At 44.8% G+C, this 16,545-nt stretch overlaps 1 protein-coding gene across 1 annotated transcript in view; it reads right to left on the bottom strand.

Annotated features, from left to right (window-relative positions):
• Nucleotides 1-16,545, bottom strand: part of GAREM1 (GRB2 associated regulator of MAPK1 subtype 1) — a gene marked incomplete at both ends in the record, with an annotated part of 105,146 nt that overhangs the window by 88,409 nt on the left and 192 nt on the right.

The raw sequence follows: 16,545 nt of genomic DNA, 5'->3' as shown, positions 1-16,545 counted from the left end.
TTCTGTCTTTAAAAAAAACAACAATTTTGAAATCAATCACAACTCAGAACCATTCTCATCTGGGAATCTGTTTCCTTTCACTAGTGGGCTCATCCTTTACACAACCTTCAAGCAGCTCCCAACATTGATTCTTGTTCAGCAGTGGCTGTTTGGGCTTCTCATCTCTTGAAACACAAGACAACAAAAAACCAAGGCATAACCATCTACAAAAATCAGCAGACAGCAACTCCCTGTTCCATACAAAACAAGCCAAAAAAGATCAAGGTGTACATCAAGCTTTACATCACAAAGATTTTTTCACTGTTAATCTCAAGTTGGTCGTATTTGACATGGAGACTTACAGAAGCATCACTAATGCTCAAGAAGTGCTGCAGTGAGCAGGTTGCTTTTATGTTAATAAGAGTACAAGTTCTTTGAAAAACATGCACAAAAAAGCTCAAAACTGTTAGCATGGGCAATAGGCTACTGGAAGATAACTCCAAGTAGCTAATTTTCCAATATCTTTGAGGCCTAAGATCTATTTTTATTGGAGTTTGAATTCAAAGAGCAATATGAATTCTTTCACTTCAGGGGCAAGGCTGCACTCCTAAGTAACCTCTGGTTTTAATGCACACAGTGGAGCAGGAAGAAAAGAAACGAGTATGTGACAACTGAGAAGACAAGCCCACTACATTCCATTTGTTAATCAGTTACCCACAGTGCTGTCATACACGACCGTCTGTCTGGTGACAGTTGTCACGAAGGGGAGGAAAGAAAAGAGTGAGCAGATTCCCTTAGAAGCACGGATGTCACCTGAAGTCACCTAACAGTTCTGCTGTTTCAGGCAGACTGAAACCACAACCATGTGCCATCCAACTGCTCACCCACCACACCACCATCACAAATGATCCTTCACCTCCAGCACTTGGTCACAGTACCACAGCAACATGCTGGTGCTTCTCCCACAGGTCATTTCAGTAATCCTTGAAGCTTTCTTCGTTTGTAATATTGAGGTTGGGGGGAAGAAACATAGGAGTTCTTGTTAAGTCTGAATATTAACATTAGGACAATTCATTGTATTTAGTTTTTTATCATTTAGCAGGTCACACAACCTGCTCACCAGCTTATGCCTCGTGACAAATAACTCTATCTGAACTCTGAAGGAGGGTCAGGGGAGGAAATCTAACCTTTCGCTTTCTGCATCATACTCCAGAGTATCTGTTGGGCATATATCTGTGGAGACATACCTCAAGGAACCTCAAAGACTAATAAATATTAAATTAGGGCAGTTTGCTTGCTTAAGCTTTGGCACTGTACTTGGTCACTGAGTCAAATCTCAATGAGCTGCTCAGTCTGCCAGTGCTATTTCTTCTGTAAAAATAAAACTTGCTCTCATCTATGATGTAGGTCAGAGGAAAAAGTTCATTAGGAGGAGAACAAAATCTGAATTTTCCAGTTTGAAGTAGCAACGAGGATTTGTACGGAAAAAATTCACATCCTTCTAACATTCCTTACCAAAGGAAGGCAAGAAACCACCAGAAGTATTTTATGTGAAGAACCTCACTTGCAGCAACACTAATGAACACTGGGTCTACAAAGATTGAAAGTTTTATGCATTTTCTTGTCAATATGACTGAACAGTTGCTTCGAAGAGTTACTCTTGCATAAAATGCCTAGTGGGAGAGAAGTAAGAAGATGTGGTGGCAGAAAACATTACTGCTACTACTGAAGAAAAACCTGCTATGAAAGCCTTTCCATGTAACCAGTCTCACTTTGTCATTCCATACAGACATATCAAAAAGGTTGATAACTTTTTTTTTTTTAAATCTAGCTAATCAGATGAGCTTATTAGTTTAAAGAAAAGCAAAACAGCTTGCATGGGAGTCTATCATGCAAAGACTAAATACAGGCTGCCAGTGAGTTAAAAGGACAAATATTGTAGTTTCTAGGAGCAAATATTGTAGTTTCTAGGAGCAAGATGGGAAAAAAAAAACCTAAACCCACCCAAAACAAACCCAACCCACAATAAAATTTAAATACCTCAGGGCTATAAAATACAAAATATACTGAACTTTTAATTTCAAGTGGGCAGATTCATTTGGAAAGCCTGGCAGTGGTCTCATCTAGCTGTCTGTCTCGGAATACAGTGGAAAAGATGAAAGCAGAGGCCTCTGCCCCCAACTACACAACCTTTTGAGACTGCAACACAGAGATCTGGAATGAAAATTCCTGTTGTATCTAGAACTGTTGAAAAAAAAAAAAAAAATCAACCTCACTTTTCAGTTTCCCTTCTTCTTTTCAAACAGTTTCCCACGTAGTCCTAAATATGTGCTTCTGATTATTTGCACCATTCCTGTAGCACACTCTTTGCCCTGGTTCCTATTATCAGGATCAACCAGTACTTCTGTCATGATTTCTGGCAATCAAACACCCCTCTCTTCAAAGAAATACAAAGTAATATTGACTTGACCTTCCATCAACTCCACAGACTCCACATCTTTTTAGTGGATGAAAGGCTTCCACATAGTGTAAGGATTCATACTTGGTTTGATTTACTTTGCCAAAAAATAAAGAAAAGGGAAAAAGTCACCACTAAGGCAGGGAAAATGAGGTAAAATTTGTTGAAAATCTGGTGTGCTCTCAAAGTAATGTTCAACCAGTTGGCCGTCAGAGTTGCTTTTTACATTTACAAAGCAGGTTTTTCTTGGGAAAAAGGCACAGGAGAGCCCAGACATTCATGCCTCACAAACTATGAGTTTCAGGCCACCTCATTGGTACTTCACTGTAGAAACTGTGTAGGAAATGCCCAAGAGAATCATCCAACCCTGCCCAGCCCAGACTGGGACACTCAGCTGCCCAAAACTGCTCATCTACTGCAAGATCCATTACCAGCAACTACACTTTTCTCAGCTTTGGATGGTAGAGGGAGACACACTGAGGTGGGCAAGATGTAGCTACTCAAGAAATAGTTTGTCCAAGATTAAGCCTCTCTCCACCGTACACTTTTTTCCTTGGATGAAGTGCAACTGTTGTTGGCTACAGTTGGCCACACTACAACAATCTTCCATCACGCCTGAACACCAAGGCATCCAGTTTGGTTCACTGACACTACCTGCTTATCAAGGAAGGGGCAAGGACAGCATCGCCCTCAGACTGCTTAACATCACTACCTGCAGCAGTTTGTGCACTGATGTAATCCTTCAGCCTCACATTTCTGTGATCAAACTTTGCTCCGGGTGACCATTAAGTATTTCACAATCAAGAGAAAGGAGATAAGGCTTTACTCCTGTGACTTCCAACCCCCCTGCAAAAGCCCGATACAATCAAATTGCTTCAATCCAACTGATGCTGAACTCAAGCTATCTCCCACTAATACCTAACAGGAGAACAGAGACTCCCATCCCCCCACTCTTTTCTATGCACGCCAGCAAGAAGACAGATTTATTGCTTCAGGATTAGCATTTTGCTATTGGAATGACTGGATATACCAGTACTGTTGCAACAAAACAGCATAAACCATAATCTTGTTACAAGGCTACGGGACAGATTAATCCACTGAAAAATCTATCCAGTTTGTTCTAAGACAAGCTTTTCTCTAGCTGCAAATCCACAGAGACAATATCTCAGCAAGTCTTCGAAAACAACCCCCAAAACCTGTTTGACCTACTGCAGGGAAGAGGAGCACAAATATTTTAAATAAACACTAAGTGGGATTCCGGTGCCACTGCCACTAAATGCTCTGCTGACTTCAGCCATCTCACATTTTGACCCCTGGCATCTTGCTTTCTTTGCACTTGTAAGAAAACTGGGGGTGGGGTGGGGTGTGTGCGTGTGTGGAGAAAAAGAAGAGAAGAGTAACAACACAGATTTCATTGAGCTTTGTTTGTGTTTGTTTCAAGCCTGCAGAACAAACATCTCGAATGAGAAACCTTACTTTTTATGAACTCAAGTCAAGCAAGCCAAAACACATCTTTCAACACAGTCTGCTCTCCACCCCCACACAGGGGAAAAAACCCACTCAGTACAACAACATCTTAACATTTGCATTCCAAAACGCAGTAACTTTCTGCTGTTATCATAATTACTCTTCTTATTAATGCTGAGTATCATCAGATGTAACTGCAGATTTGCTGCATCCTCATGACAGATTTAGCTGTTATGATCGATCCAACAAAACAATCACCATGGTTACTCACAAGCCACCCTAGAAAGTCTCAGCCATTCTTTAAACTACACTGATACCTTGCAACATGTTGATTAATGCCAACTATTTACCATAGTATCTTAAATCTGAAGGGGAAAAAACAACCTTAAAATTACTCAATTATAAACTGAGATTCTTATGGAAGAAAGTTTTCTGGTCTAGAAGTCACCCAAAATCACAATCTGAAATACTGAAAATAAGAGCAAAGAACTCCAAGTTTAACTACACTTAAAATGATGGGCTAGAATTATTGAGGAGGAGAAAGCTAAATAACTTTTCCTTGCATGCAAGAGAGGTTCCAGCCTAGTTTAGTGTTAACACAGAGAGGAAGATAAAGGAATTTTTATATTGGTCTCATGTTTGGTTTATTTTCCACTCTGAATTCTCATGGCCAAAATCAGGAGGGGAGGAGTGTGGAATAAAAAATTTAAAATATTTATTTGCCCTTTGCTATCAAGGCACCAAGCTTGCAAAGGAGGAATGCAAAGAGTAGCTTTCATAGGCAGCCTGACCAGTAGAGATAAAGAGAATGATGCGGCTACCTGACCAAAACAAAAACACAGCAGTAACAAGACTTCTGAGGAGCCTGCTGCCATCCAAATCAGCGCCTTTAAACACTTCATTGAGGGAGCCAAGGTTTTCATTCATTAGAGGCAAGGATTGCTCATGCTGGAAAGCCCCTGCTCAGATACGTCTATAAATACTGCGAGGTCCGCTGGAGGATACACTTCCAAGTGCTGGTTTAGCATCAGGTGCCTAGCTGGGGAAGCTTAATACTTAGAGGTGTGAGGTCAGCATTTAGCACGGCACTCACTATGTGCTTTTACAGCCTTCCTCTACTTCCAAGCACAGGTACAGAGTGGTTGCTTTAACTGATAAAGCTGAAGGCGGCTGTGCATGTCTTCTGCTGCAGAAGACATCTCTCCCCACACACAACGTTTGGGAGCCTGGTCAGGGAAATCTGGCTAAAGCTTCCCAAATTCAGGATGCTGATGAAGCAAATTTTAACCCAACCAACCTCATGGATTTAAGACCTAGAATTTAATTCTTGATTGCTCTGGCAGACAGAAAAGCAGCCTGTTCATTCAGACTTTTCCTGGGCACAGCATGAGAGCTGGGGAGCTCTCATTGACAGTTATTTATAATTAGATGGTATTTTAAAATAGCATCCAAGTAAACATGCTCAGTCCTCTCATCATACATCCATCCCAAGTCCTAAAGAGACACTACGCTGCTTTGTGTTGCACAGCAGTGATCCCTGTTTGAACTTGGGGCATCTTGGACAAGCTCCCAATTAAAAATAAAGTAGCTGAAACGCAGGAGCTGCTCAAGCATAGTTTTCTTTGGCTTTGAAAGAACTCATCATTACATTATACTTTGTCTTGGAACTTTTTTTTTTTTTTTTTTTTTGGTCTGGGTTAAGGATGGAACAAAACCAGCTGGAAGCAAGCAAAAGTTCAGCTCTGCTCTGAAGTTGGGTTGCCACCTGGCTGCTTGCCCAGAGGCCTGGCCTATCTCCCCGTGCCCTTGGAGACCGCACAGGCACTAATTGATTGTGCTCACACCACACCCGCTTGTCAGGGCTGCTGTTGCCTTTGCATTTTAGCTATCTCCATCCCACCCCTTCTGCTCAACCTGAAAAAAATTCAAGTATCACCAATAACAGGGTAAAGCTTCTTCAAACACAGGCTGACCTGTGTCATTTTCCAAACACATTTGGAAATCTTGGATATTCAACTGCAATTAGACACCTGTTTGGTTATATGCTGGTATAGTAAGAAAATCTGAATGATATGGGAGCATTAACAAGAGGAATGCAATCAAATCTGTGCCTAATTATTTTCTGATCAAGAGCAGTCCTAATCCTGAATGCAATTTATTTCCATTGTTTCAGAGAAACCTACACTTCAACTGCAAGGTATAAAAAGAATGGCTCTGCTTTTGATAAAACATAAGGGATAAGCGAATAACACCTCTTTGATAATACTTCTATCATCCTAAGAAGGCACAAAAAGAAAAAATAAAACCCCTCCTGTGAAGAGGAAAGCTTCTACTTTTGGCGAGCAGCACGCAGAGCACAGCGAAGAAAAGCCCATCATGCCTCACTTCCCCCTTGAGGGCACGTTTATCCTTGCCTCCAGGCCGTTTGGTCTTCAGATATTTTGTTTCATACTGACAGGAACCCAGATTATACTTGACAACGCAACCCCTAAAACACGCGGCAGAACTGATGCTTTCCTCCAGCTCGCCCTACATTCAGCTGCGGCAGTGGTGCAGCTCTGCTGCTTCTCTACAGCCACATCCTGGGGTTGGTGACTGCAATAACAAGCACGTGTAACTACTCACATCTTGTGTTTTCATACGGAACCCCACCATCTCTGAGTCACATATGCACTGAAGCTTTCTGCATTTTCCTGCTGAGAGAATAATGCAGCTCACATTCGGAGACCAAGATGGGAAAAAAGTCTAACCACAGTGAAATGACATAAATGCAACCCAGATAAGATCATAGATATTGCCCAATGTGTGTGATTTCAGCCTCCTTCCAAGAAGAAAGGGCCATTTTGACCTTTTAACAAATAGAAGCCTGAACAAAACTGTTAAGAAAGAAGCAGGAACAATTTAGTGTTTAGGAAACAAGTCTTCCAACAAGGATATACAGATCTGGACAGTCACATCATGTAACAAATGGACAAGGATTCGTATTATTCTCATGGATACAAAGCACCTCCACTTGCTTCCTGCACAAGCCATCAGCACTGGCTGACAGAAGGAAGCATTACATACAAAGCCTACCAGTTCACGTTTGAGTCCTGCCAGCAAAACTCCTATTAATGAGGTAAAGCCAAACACCACATCAACAGCAAAGCACAAGAGTCCCCAGAGGGAGATCTCCCACTATCCGCACCGATATAAACCACCCCTCTGCGGCAAAGCCCAGAACACTCATCTCCTTCCAACAGCAACAAGCTGCAGATCCCATTTCTTGTCTCAGTGACTAGAAACTTTCAAGTGTCTAGAGGCATCTGAAACGACAGAGCACTGGGACAAGCTGCCCAGACAGGCAGTGGAGTCTCCTTCTCTGTAGATACCAAGACCTTCCCTGGACACAATCCTGTGCAAGCTGCTTGAGGTGATCCTGCTTTAGCAGGGGGTTGGGCTAGATGATCTCCAGAGGTCCCTTCCAACCCTTAACCTTTTGTGATTTTGTGAAGTAACTTTCTGTGCTTGCTTTCTCACCTCTGGCACCATGTACACAGCTATAACTCTCAGTACGCACAGAGACAAACATCATGTTGCTGCTGTCTGGTGCAAGAAACACCCTGATTTCTTCCAGACTGAGGGAAAAGACAAGGTCATTGAGGGACAGAGAAGCAGAGTTTGCATAGCCGCTGCAAGAAACTGGAGGACAGCACAAGAACACAACAGCAACATGCAGGTAATGTTAGGAGAGCAGAAAGGAAGGACTGTCCTATCTGAAGGCAAGAACAGATAACAGAAAAACAGAAGCAGCTCCTTGAAGTGCTCCATTCTGCTACTGCTAGATAGTACTGGTGTTTTATCTTGCAGTGACCTTGGAAGCTACATCAGATAACTTCCAACACCTACTGGAAGCCCACAAGTGGGCTTGCCTGACAGATAGACTGAATGGACACGGCAGCCAAGGGCTCCTTGAATCCAGCTGTGCCTCAAAGGTACTCACTAAAATGTGCAACCGGAAAGCTGGACAAGAGAAAAATACCTGTGTGCCTTTGGGTTTTTTGGGGGGGAGGGTTTCTCCCTCTTAGATAAAGTTTCTTTCATCTCCCTTCCCCAATCTTTCCACTCTCATCTCCAAATGGTGAGGTGCCAGGAAGCAACAAGAACCGTCAGTGCTTGCTGGCTGTGGGGCAAGTAAGTAAAATTGCCAGTTGGGACAACAAGGAGAAGAGCTACAAAGTAACACAGGGGAAAAGGTATCGGAGTGTTTGTAGATTACGCTGAAATAACTGCCTCAAGTAATTTGGTAACTGAGTATTTAGACTGTATGACTCTTACAAACCCAGCTGCAAGGCGAGCACACTCTTGTTCCAGCCCGGCAGCCCCGCTCACTTCAGTGCTCAACAGCAGCACGGGACTGAGCACATACGCGGAGAAAGCAAACAGAGCTTTGGAGTGCTCAGACCTTTGGGTCAGTCTTGGGCTCACAGTCTCTCCCTTCAGGACAGAGTGACTAAGCGGTTTAGGGTGGTTAGGTTCTCTTCAGCTAGCCTATACCTTTCCTGCAGAGGGGACTCCTGTCCCCATACCTCCTTGTGTCCAGCACCTCACCGTAGGAGGATGCCCAAGGCTGTACGGCACCCTGGCTGGCAGCCCCAGCCGCCCCAGCCTTTCCCTGGGAACTTGCTGCCCATGGAGCTATGTCCTCACCCATGCCAGGTACACGTTTTGCAGCCAAGGTGCAGACACAGCAAAAGCAGAGCAGTGCACTGGCCTGCCAAAGGCAGGAGAGGGGTGTAGAGTTTAGTCCCTTACTCAGTTTTTCTTCCCACTCCCCCAGCTCTGACCATAAGGAGAAACTCCCCAACCTCACCACCACCCCTTTGCCAGAAAGGTTTCTCCTGCTCATTTCACCAATATGATCGCAGCATGTTTTGGTTTACATAACATGTACATTTGAGTCATAACGTTTAGCCCTGACATGAGGCAATTCCCGTAACAACTTCTTCAGGTTGAGCTCTCAGGCATCTTCCAGCCTCCGAGATTATATTTAAATCTTTATCCTTGGTTCTCTTTGAGAGCTCAGTGACATCCTCACAGGCCAAAGAAACATGCAGAAGCCTGTTCTCCACAATTACAATTTGCAAGAGTTAGACATCCACAAAAGAAAAGGCCAACAACAACAAAAAAATGTGACATTCTTCAAACAATTTTGCATTTCCTGAAGGTTTGCATCTCCAGGAAGCTCCATGTGACCTTCCCTGCCATAAGATTTGCCATTTTTCCTGATAAGATCATCATCCCCTCCCCTCTGCTGAGGGCTCACCAGCTCCTGTCTGGGCATGCATATGCTGCAGCCCCTGGCATGGGGCTCCCCAAGCCCCCTGAACCCACAGCTCCAGCAGCTCTCACTGGTCGCTTTGGGTCTGTATCGTGGCTCAATCCAGACGCTCCATGTGTGTGTGTTGTAAGCTCAGGAGCATCTTTCTCCACACAACAGATTTGGCCTGCAAATGCCTGTAGGATTTGGCAATTTTTGCTCCCCATCTGCAACCTCTGTAACATCTCTGTGCTTGTTTCTCCCACATAAAGTCAGCTGCCGCAGGAGCTGTTGGTGTCAACGCCTCCTGTGAGCTAGAGGCAGGTACCTCTTTGTCCCCTCCATCCACTGACAGACACTCCACCGATCTCTTTCCAAAGGCCAAGTTTCCTATCACTCCTTTGCACAAACCGAAAGCCAAAGCAAAGTACAGGATGAGGAGGTTCGACTGCAAACCCTCCCCACTCCCAGGAAGACATTTCTACACCCACCTCCCTCCAGCACACAGCAAGAAGCCTGACAGGGCGATACACCACGCAGGAGCCGTACAGGAGCAGCCATTCTTGCTGATGCAATGTCTCAGCCAAGAGTGCAGGTGCCCTGGCAGAGCTGTGATATTGGCAGTTTCACGCTGACGTGCACACCACCACAGAGACTGCAAAGCAGACGTGGCCCCGATGCTCAGCAAAGGCACACTCTTCAATCTCCTTACACACCTTGCTTCTACATTTCTTCAGACCTCCTTCAGATCCAGCTCACAGGTACAGTGCAGGGAAGCCAGTTCCACAAGCTTTTCACACTGTAAGTGCTATGAAAATTGCAGAGCACAAGTGCTACGTAAAACTCATTCCAAAGGGAAGCACCATAGAAAGAAAAAATTTCAGACCTGAAACACTGGCTCAGTGGGTTTTATGAAGGTTGGTTTTCAGTCATATGCAATCCACATTAAGATGATGATTTTTTTCCTATAGGGGAGAGACTTAAGCTTTCCTAATTCTACCAACTTGTTACTCGTAAAAGCCAACAGGAAATACAGCAATGGCCATGCCCTTCGCCGCTGACAAGCCGATGCTGGAACGACTGGAACATGCTGTAGCTCTTCCCACAACTTCCATCGAATCCTGGAGCACCAGACCATGCTGCCCAATATCCTCCAGCACTTCATCTTGGCATAGTCCCTGGAGTTGCCTTTGTTGGGCTATTACAGGGAGTGCCAATTCACGTAATCACCCAAGCCAGGAACACCTAGTCCCAGAACAGCACTTACAGACAAAGCACAGAACAACAAAACCCTTCTTTCCTATGCTAGACTTGTACCATTCCTTACTACCCTATCTTGTGACAGCAGTGTATGATTCATTGCATCACATTTGTTCTAAGATTAAGGGGTTTACTAATTGTTCAAGACACCTTAATTCCTTTGTCTCTATGTATGTCTTGCACCTTATCTGAAAGCCACATGTAATTTAAATGGAGAAAAGATAAAAAAAAAGAAAAGCCAGGGCACTAAAGGTTCCTCAAGGACTTTCTTCATAGACTTAAACTTACAGCACTTGAATTCGAGCTGAGGACAGACTAATGGTGTTTCACCTTCTAATACCTGAGCTACAGAATTACCCAGAAGAGTTTGTCCAGGTACAGACAAAAAAGGCTTCACCCAACAGAGTCAAAACTTCAGAAACTGAAACAAAGAGCTGGAAGTTTCACACCCTGTCTCACAGAAAAGAATACAAACAGTTACTAAGTACATGGCAATTATTTTGCATCTTCGCAACCCTACTACACTACCAAGCATGGTGCAAATGGTATACTGATTAGAGAGCATGCAGGACAATAATGTACATTAAATCACTGCCAAACATGAAAGCAGCTCAAAAAAACCCAGAAGTTTTAGGCGTATAACAGGTATGCTGCCGAACTCTATCTGCCTCGCTGGAAGCCTGTGGTAGCCCTGGGAATAGGTGTTGCCACGTTACTAGACTCCATCTCCAGAAGAGCACCATAATCTTCACAGACACCATTCAGTAGCTGCAGATTTTAAATGAATTAAAAGCTTTTTCACTCAAATGCTTCTGGAACACATCTCTGCCAGCACTGGAAAAGAAAGAAAAAGAAGAACCAACCAACCAAAACAAAAACCCAGTAGCAGTGGTTTGTGGCAACCTGTCAGTTTTTTTTCCCATTCATTTGTCTTGATGGAAACAGCAGACCACGAGGTAAAGGAGGAGAGGAGAGGCAGCAAAGAGGGGATGCATCTGAGATGACACTGAAATGGCAGAACACACAGTATAAACAGTTGGAATTTTACAGCTCCTGAGCATTTAAGCAAGCCACATGAATTCAGCAGGAATTGTGCCTTGGAATCAGGGACACTTGTCTGCCTGCCCAACATATGAGAACAGTCACCTACAACACTGCAGGTACGCATGAGACAGCCACATCTGGAGTGGGATATCAGACCATGGCCACTCTCATACCCCCTCAGCCCACTCAGCAGCTCTGCCCTACTCCCACACGACTCCTTTTAAAGACTGATTCAACAGCAGACTGCTGAGACACCCTGCACTAGCCTCTGGAAAGAAGGAGGTCATTCAAGACAATGAAAGCAGGGATAGCAGCATTCAGACCTCAAAAGAATGAGTCTCTCTGTAGTTTGAAGGAATCGTTCTGCTGCACAGATAACCCGCACTGGCGCAACGCAAGACCCTCATTATGTGCACGGCCACGCTGCTCTACCGAGCGCGGTGCTCTTTGATGAGCTGCGAGGGGTGCTCAGTTCCCAGGTATCTGTAACCAGAATAAGCCTTGCTGTAACGTGCTGCGGGAAACAACAGTCCCCTGAGTGTGACTGGGGTAGGCTGACGTCATCAGGAAAAGTTTTGAAGTGGGAGAGAAAAAAAGAAAACCTGAAATAAAGTAAGTAGGTAAAAAAACCCCTCTTCATCACCAGGAGCAGTATCTAGGGCATGAACTCAGTATTCACCCGCTGCTGATATTCACAGGAGTTCACCCTTTAAATTTGTTACCTATTTTACAGATTTTCCATTTCCTTATAGCCACTAATCCCACTATTTTATCTTACAGCTACCACAAGTTTACAACACACGGAGAAGAATTTCCTCTGGAGTCTCAGTGGCTCATTGCAGCCTCTGGTCCCCCTTCCAGAAAAGTTCAGCATGGCTTCCCCACCACACACGGCGGGGAATCACTTCTCTATGAGTTGGGGACAAGTGCCACTACATTTGATGCCAAAAGCATCTTTTGTTTTCTAAGAGTATGTATAAATATGTTTATCACTTGTGAAAAAAAATATTAAAAAAATAAATAGAGGGTCACTTGTCCTGTTAATCCCAGAAGGTTCAGTCTCTGTACATAAACTGTTAGTTTCTGTGAACTCTTCCAGTTTGCACCCAAAGTGTGGGTGAAAACTACCTACTAGCCAAGGCTGCTCTTCACTTGTTGAAACACAGCAAGAGCAGCTGGGGAAAGGGGAGACCACTACAAAAAAGAATGACAAACTCTCGGAGCCCAAAGGGAGCCGTGAGCTTATGAAGAACAGCTCAGCATGAAGGTCAGTTCTATCTATGCAAAGCACTATTTTCCAGATCGTAACCTTGATACCATTTCTCTTTTACCCTCAGAAGTTATCCTTAGAAAAATAATTACCAGGAACATAAAGCCCTGAGATAATAATGCACAACAGCATTTCAGCACCAGCAACAAGATACAGCCACAGCTTCGCTTTTAGCCTAGAAAAGGCTAAAAAGTGAAGCTATGTCTGGCTGTATTTGCTATGGCTGCCTTTGCTGCAGCCAGCCAGCCCACACCTCGCACGCAGCCGTGGTGTCTCAGAGGCTGGCAGCGCTCACCTTTCGCCCTGTTGCACCAACCACACTCCGATAACATCTCTTTCTGCTTTGGGTTCCCAGAGCAAAACCTCTTCCCCACTGCACCCATCCACCCACCCGCCAGCCCCTTGGTGTCACCCATCACCCAGGTGGAATTCAGCTGTGACGAGGCGGAGCAGGATGGCAAGGGAGGGTGGGGGGACCAGGTCAGGAAAAAAACCCCCACAGCACAAAGCTCCCTCCTCGCTTGCTCTTCCAGTCTTGCTTCTTTTCCATCTGAAACAGCCCACTCACTGAATTCCACAGCGTAAGATAAAGTCCATCCATTTCCTTTGGTACGGTGTTTAGCACTCTTTCAGTGGTTTTATATTTGAGTTATCCGCTAGAAATTTTTAAGCCCTTCTGTATGTTGGAAAAAAAGCCCCACAACCCCCAGAAAAAACCATTTGCTTCTTCTCAAGAGTGACAGATCATTTTTTTTCTATTTGTGCAATTAATATAACAACATTCACTAGCAAAATATTAACACACATTAACAGATTCAAACAGAACTTGACTTATGACTTTAAAACATCCAAAAGCATAATATGGAACACAACTAAACAGTCTTAAAAATTCTTCTGAAGAAAAGAGAGGTTGACATATTTATCATTTCTAGACTGATAAGCTAGGCACTGGCACTACTTCCAACTATATTTTGATGTAATGGTAGAATACTTCCTCCCATTCCTCCTTCATCCTATACCATCAAGGAAAAAACCCTCCCTTCTTAGCAGAGGACCAAATTTAGTCCACATAAATATTTCATAACTTCATCCTGTCAAGACATCAAACTGAACTACTTAAGGGCATTTTTCTAGGAGCTGCACATCCAAACTCAAAGAATAAAACTGCATTCATTCATCATGTCCACGCTCACCCTTCAAACTGAAGGACCTGAAGGTGAAGCAAGAGTGAAAAACTGGAGATCCTGTGTGGGTATCAAAGAACATCATCCACTTAGCTTTAAACTTCATTTTAAAAAAGTAGAAACAGCACAGTAAGCTTGGCATCTGCTGAAGAACATACATCTCCAGCTTTTCAATCTTGTTCTACATCCTAGTTCTCCAGAAGAAATGAATTCTGGCTTTCACAAAGCCTCAGGATGACTGAAACAACCAGTCTAGAAACAACTCTCAGTCACAGACAAACCACAAAATCAAAAGGTGACTGAAGACAGACATCTACAGGTGGTTTGATTTCCAACAGCACGACGCAGCTTCCACTGATCTGGAGAGGAACTGAGCACCTAAAGAAGAATGGAGGCCACTGCTGCAAACCTGAACCCTGACCCATCCATGAGTATCTGCAGGCTGTACCCACAGCGGTGGGGCGGCGACAAGCGCCGCATCCTGATGCAACTGGCACAAGGCCAGTTTTTCATCCTGCACGTTGGGTGACACACGTTTGGATTGGACTCTGCAGTTACTTTCTTCTGTACTGCATCAAGAAATTCTTGTAAGCTTTGGAAGACAGAGGCACACAGCCACCACCCTATGGCAGCAGGTGTCCCACTTGTTTCCACAACCCTAACACGTTCCCAGCTGTTCTCCTTTAGGAGGCTACAGGCCGACTCATGGCTGCTTCCTCCCATTGCAAGACAACCTCCTTTGGAAGTACAAAAAGCGTTCTCTTTGCATCACCAAGACCACGGCGTCTGCGTTCTTTATAAAATATTGATTTGTCTGCCATCTGTCATCCCAGAAGTTAAAAGGTATGTTTGTAAGAGCAGGTGAAAGCAGACCCAAGAGCCTCTGCTCACACTATGACCTGGCCAGACCTCATCCAGCTCCAACCCAAAGCCCTCAGCATGGTGCTGTACCTGAGCCTGCCTCCAAGGAGGGTCTCAGGCAGGGTTGAACCATTACTCACAGGACAGCCACACCAACAGCTGCCTCATGTCTGGCCATCTCAGGACATGGGCAAAAGGAGCTCAGGTCTGTTTACATCCACTTGCCTGTCCATACGCTTTAAGTGTGGGACAAAATGCCATCGCACAAAATCTACATCATCTCCCTGACACATAGGGGACATTCCCATAAACAGGGCTGACACAGGACTAAGATAAATAAATAAATTACTTGCTTGAAAATCCATAAACTTTCTCTACTCACAAAACTACTTCAGGTCCCTTCCAGTGATGGAAGACAAGAGGAGCAGGGAGATTGGGAAGTATAGCACACAGAGAGGGAAACGATTAAGTCATCGATACACACACACTGCTAAAGCCTGAACCACTGCCAGGAACCTCAAATAAATTGACAGCCTGAAGTGCAGTGACTGGAGGCCATCTTAGCTGTTTCTAGCGACAGAAGGTATTACCACGAGGAACTCCTTAACATACCAGCTTTGCTGCTCTCAAAGGACAATACGCATTCATCGGTATGAAAAACAGACGGCTGCAGTTAAAAAGGAACTCTGAGGAAGGACTAGAAGGGATAGGAAAAGTACTGCATAATCAAGGGACAAAGTCAAAAAAGCCCCAGCTTGAATCATCACTAGATTATGGGAACTGCAGTTAAGTAATAAACCAGCCCTGGTCTTGACCTCCTGAACACGGGGGAGCAACAGAGGACGATACCTGTGCTCATTTTTAACTTTTCAAATCAACACAAAACTTGGGAAAAGAGAACTGTTCTCATACATCATGGAAGTACAAGGTGATTTCATAGGCTAGTTAACTGAAAAGCCTGGACATTTTTCCTGATTTGTGAGTTCTCTTTCGCATCCCCTTTGGGAAGGTAGAGCCGGACAGTTTTCAGGGAGCTACCCCGCAGTGCACACGCACGCTGTCTGAACCTTCATAAGCCATTCCCCACGCGCCTCTGTGCTGACACGTTACTTTCTAAGACGCGTATCTAGGAAAGGTAGGAAAGGCAGAACGCTGCCGTCGTAGCTACTCTGCCAGACCCATTTCTGATTTCCTGGAGCAAACAGAAAGCTGCACGCTCGGAAACGGCAGGTGAGCACCCAAGTGAACGGCAATAAAAAGTTAATCTGGAGACTGTAAAGGCGCCTTACATCGCTCCTCCTTTCACAGGTCCGTGGCTTTTTTAGTTTTGGGGATTTAGCCCTCTTGGCTCTTAAATGTCCCTTCTTACCCGGCCTCGGTGTAGCATCACTTCACCACAACACTGGGTCTCCTGCACTGAAAATGCCCTTCCCACGTTTGAGACAGCAAAGACCTTTTTCAGGGGCAGGCAGCTGACAGCAAGCAGGCTTCACCGAGCTCCCCTGCACACACCCGGTAAGGGGGCGGGGGATTACCCAGATATTTTGATGCAAGGCACCTCACGGACTCCCGGTGCAAGCCGAAGCCTCGCACCGACACCCGGTAACGCAGATGCCGGCGTTAAGGACCGCACGAAAAGTACTCCGGGGAGCCGGGGGAGGAAAAGGGGGTGCACCCGGTTGCCTGACAGCCCGCCCCGGGAGCGGCCCCCGCCGCTCGCCGC

This window comes from Gallinula chloropus (genome assembly GCF_964237585.1).
Source record: "Gallinula chloropus genome assembly, chromosome: 2".
NCBI lineage: Eukaryota > Metazoa > Chordata > Aves > Gruiformes > Rallidae > Gallinula > Gallinula chloropus.
Note: the sequence above shows the minus strand (reverse complement) of the source record. Positions and strands in the feature narration are given on the sequence as shown.